A 4,404-nucleotide genomic window follows, 5' to 3' on the forward strand; every position below is an offset into this window, starting at 1 on the left:
GCAGTCCGATTGCTACCCTTGTGTAAGGTAATTTCCTTTACTCCTAAACTAAATCTAATCTTGGTAGTACAACAATCTCTATTTCTCTCTCTTTTTTTAGTTGGAAAGTGCAACAATCTAGTATGAGCTGATTTGCTCGTGATGTTCTTCTATTGGTGGTGGATTATTTAAATACTAGTGACTGCAGCATAACATCATTGGTACTCTCTCCGTTCCTAAACACAAGTCTTTTTAGAGGTTTCAATATAGACTACATACGGAGCAAAATGAGTGAATCTACACTCTAAAATACGTCTATATTCATCCATATGTAGCTTATATTAAAATTTCTAAAAAGACTTATATTTAAGAACGGAGGAAGTACTTGGTAGTACTGTACGTATTCTTTTTGCATGTGTGTTTCTCAGCAACTTTAACTTGTGTTGATGTTGGAATATGACATATGTGTGTTTATGTTAAGCAGACCATGGCCACCGGAAATTGCACGGCTAAAGCAGATGACTTCTCTAAGCACATAGATGGGCAGTTGCTGCGAGTGAACGCTCTGCTGGTGGCGAGCACCATCATGATAGGAGTTATGGTCGGGATGGGTGCCTATGGTCAGCGCTACCGCCACCATCCATTGACCGGCTTCCTCTTCCTTGGTGCCAACATCGTGTTCCTGCCCCTCCTCTCCTATGTTGTCTCTACCATCGGTAATGAAGACCCCGTCGCTCTTTATTCATCTGATCTAGACATCATAACAGGGCGGTGTGACCCACAGGACCACATCATCTCTGTCTTGATGTGGGCTAGTCTTGTTCAGATTGCTGCCGTCAACACCACTGCAGTAGTTGCTGGTGATGATGACAAGAAAGGCCGAAACATTGGCCCTCCTGCCACGGTACTGCTTATTCAAGCAATATGGACTTCCTACCTTACCATTGACTTCTTGGGAAAGGGTTATTATTCAATGCAAAAATGGTCCTTAAAAGCGGTGGCGCCTGAAGACGTATTGATCCTTCTTCCACCGTTTGCTCTTACTGTTGCCAAACTACTTATCAAATATTATGCTTGGTACAGTGCAAGAGGGTCATTAGCGTTTGGGCGCAATTCTCACCTCATTGTTGGATACATGGAGCAGCTAAAAGATGAAAGCCCACATGCTGAGCTGGCCCTTCCTCCACTCATAGTTACAGGAGAGGACACAACATTGGTACAGAAGGAGCCTCATGGTTATAGTCTCAAATGGTTATCCAACCAAGCTGACAGGACAAGGATAGACAACAACGGCTTAGTGACCATTGACAAAGTTTGGCGGTTGGAGGATGACATATTTCTGAAGTCTTCAGTGAAGCAGTTGAAAGATTTATGTTTTTCATTTGCGTTGTTCAAGCTCCTAAGATGTCGATTTGCAAGCCATACAATTGCTGAGACTAGTTTCATCAAGGCCCATAACTTATTGCCACACGTGTTGCTCCAAGATGGTGATGATGAAAGAGCAATTGAGGTGATCGCAGATGAGCTTTGTTTCCTTCATGATTATTATTATTCATCTCTCCCAACCTCATACTCAAGGAGTTGGCTGCCCATTTTAAGCATATCTATTTCACTCCTAAGCATGGGTTGGAGCTTATTCTATATATTGGAGATAACTTTTGCGAATGTGGGCTATGCTTCATGGGATTCATGGGAATGGAATGACCACCGACAGATTCACTGTTACATGTATTGTGATACTTGGATCTGGTTAAAATATGGAAGTACTTACTTCGATGATGCACCGGTGTTTTTACTTGCGGCACTAGTTGTGCTTGCCGAGGTGCGGGACATTGCTTCTTACATCTGCTCTAACTGGACTAAAGTAGTCATGATCTGCCACTATGTTAGGCATGCTTCTTCTTGGCAACAATCACCTTGGAAGAAGAAGTTACTGGTCGTCTGTTGCGCTGCAAATGTAGGCTGCTAAAGCATTGGGAGGACAAAATGAACCAGTGCTCAGTATTTGCGCTCCACCCAAGCACAACTCCAGTGGCTCTTCTCCGGCGCTTAATCCCTCTTCTTTACAGGAAGAAGGTACCAAGAGCGGTGAAGACCGCTATCCTCAAGCCATTGAGAAGCCCCAGTTATCGCCCAAGCAATGGCGTGGCATCCCTATGCACAAGTCTACATCTACAGGCCGGCAACAACCCCCTCTCGGCGTCCAGTGGCGTGAAAGGTGTAGCCTCTACCATGCTCGTGGTCCACATTGCCACGAGCATCCTGGAAGAGAGATCGGAGCCGCACCAGCCCGAGTCTGCTCATGAGACGGTTGCCACACACTTGTCACACTACTGTGCCTACTTGGTGGCCTACGCCCCCGAGCTACTCCCCGACGACAACCAGTGGTGCAAGAGCTTGTACAAGGCCGTCCAGAAGGAAGCCAAACATGCAATCGTGGTCGCTTGCCGCGTCGGGGTGGCGTTGAATCCTGAAGGGCTGACACAGGCACTGAGCGCAGGGTCTGAGGTGCAACATGACCTGCTCAAGAATGGTGTAGAGCTCGGGAGGAAGCTGCTCAAGAATGGTGCGGAGCTCGGGAAGAAGCTGGTGGAACTGGCAGAGGGTGAAGGAGAAGAGGTGGCCTGGGAGGTCCTCGCCAACTTCTGGTCCGAGATGATTCTTTATGCCGCTCCGTCAGACAACGTCGATGCTCACGCGGAGGCCGTTGCGCGGGGCGGCGAGCTGATAACGCTCATTTGGGCATTGCTCACCCACCTTGGGGTCGTCAGCCGGCCAGAGGCCGCTCCTGGCATGCCTAACGCTCCTAGTGATGTTTGACTTTGTGTTTGAATTCACTTATTTTTGAATTTTTGTGATTGATCTTGATTGGTGTGGTGTGCTGAGTGCTAGCTATTCTAAGAAACATTTTAATATGGATTTTTTATTTTATTTTTGGTTTTTGTTATTCATCCGAGCTCATTTGAGCTGGGAGCAAAAGAGGACCTTAGTGTAATATTTCACTTTTCCCGAGTGCAAGTTCAGAAGATATTTTGATCTTCATTACTATTAAATGCTCTGAAAAGGACACATAATTTCCTGCTCCTCAACATTTGTTGCATGGATTCATGCTTAACATTTGTGCAACTCTTCAATCTCTTTTTGTTTTTTGAGAAAACTTCAGATCTATTCATCTTCAATCATGGCATTACAACGAACACCAGACATAATAAAAATTACATCCAGATTCATAGACCACTTAGTGACGACTACAAGCACTGAAGCGAGCCGAAGACGCACCGCCGTCATCGCCCTTCCTCGCCGAAGTAGGGCACAACTTGTTTTAGTAGACAGTCGGAAAGTCGTTGTGCTAAGGCCCTGTAGGACCAGCGCACCAAAACAGCAACCGCCTTCAATGAAGAATAACATAGATCGAAAGGATCCAACCCGAAGACACATGAACATAGACGAACAACAGCCAGATCCGAGCAAATCTACTGAGGATAGATTCATCGGAGACACACCTCCACACACACCCACCAACGATATTAGACGCACCATCGGAACGGGTGCTAGGCGGGGAGACCTTTGTTCCATCTTCAGAAAGCCGCCGCCGTGTCGCCTTTCTGAGCAGTACGCAAACCCTAACAAATCTCAAAGGAACGACTAACGACGGAGCCCTCCCGCCGGCCCTTGCGAGGATCCACCGCGCCCCCATGGCCCTAGGGCCACCGGAGATGAGGCGGACCTACGGCGGAGCTGGCGAGAGGCACAAACACTAGTTTTTTTTGGAGGAGGGCGTGGCGGCTGCGTGGAAAGTGTTTGTCTCGAGGGACTACTTCTGACGACTCTTCAATCTCAACATAGAAGCCATACTTGGTATTTCTCCGTTCATAAGTATTAAATATTTTGGATATTTTAATATGTACATATGCCGACAAAAATAAGTGAACAAACGCATTAAAACATGTCTATGTGTTCGATCAAAAAATAGTTAGGGCATTTTACAATTGTGAACAGAGGGCAAGGATCAGCACAACTGTAGTACACATCAATATTGACTAATCCACGTAATTAACTATGTTTTTCCAAAACTAATTAACTCTAAGATAAACACCTAACTACGGCCAACAGGCTCTAGCTAAAGAGATCAAAACTATATTAACTAGACGATGTCCCGCGCGTTACAGCGTAATTAGATATCTGATTTCTAAATGTTATACACAAATTCAAGCGTAAGGTTTAAACCATGCAAGGATTTATGTTGAAACAAATAAATCAAGAACAATTAATATAAAAATTGAACATGTCATAAATTAAATGTTCTGGCATTTAAAATCCACTATGGATGTTGCAAGCTAGAGATACTCTCTTAGGGTATCTCCAATGCTGACCTGCAAATTTGCTCCGACGTTTGTCCGCGGACAAGGGGACCAGTCTGTGGAC

General features: G+C 45.4%; 1 pseudogene; it reads left to right on the forward strand.

The window, feature by feature from the left end:
• The first annotated feature begins 422 nt into the window (after positions 1-422).
• On the forward strand, positions 423-3,504 carry LOC109746288 (uncharacterized; annotated as a pseudogene).
• Positions 3,505-4,404: the final 900 nt, after the last annotated feature.

The sequence above is a fragment of the Aegilops tauschii genome, chromosome 1 (assembly GCF_002575655.3).
Source record: "Aegilops tauschii subsp. strangulata cultivar AL8/78 chromosome 1, Aet v6.0, whole genome shotgun sequence".
NCBI classification, from domain to species: domain Eukaryota; kingdom Viridiplantae; phylum Streptophyta; class Magnoliopsida; order Poales; family Poaceae; genus Aegilops; species Aegilops tauschii.